The sequence below is a fragment of the Penaeus monodon genome, chromosome 28 (assembly GCF_015228065.2).
Source record: "Penaeus monodon isolate SGIC_2016 chromosome 28, NSTDA_Pmon_1, whole genome shotgun sequence".
Lineage (NCBI taxonomy): Eukaryota > Metazoa > Arthropoda > Malacostraca > Decapoda > Penaeidae > Penaeus > Penaeus monodon.
The window spans coordinates 23,946,468-23,946,774 of record NC_051413.1 but is presented as its reverse complement, the minus strand read 5'-3'; positions in this window follow the sequence as shown (position 1 = coordinate 23,946,774).

Here is a 307-nt window from a genome sequence, read left to right as displayed (position 1 = left end):
GGGCATTTTAAAAGGCAACAAGCACAGGGCAACTATAAAACCCGGTCCCTGAATCGTATCTCAGATGAAAAATAAAATGGAAATGAAAAAAAATGAGACAAGATTCGGCCACGAGAAATTCGAACGGGCTTCGCGCGAACGAACGGGCGCATGAACCCCGTCTTAAACGCACAAACTATTACTACAAAGATCGCCGGATGAGCCAAAAACTTTGCTAACGCGTGTTTTTTCCCCCCATTCCTCCCAGGGTCTGAACTCCCAATCCCCTCCCAATCACCGTATTTCCCGACGCCTCTCCTCCAATCAC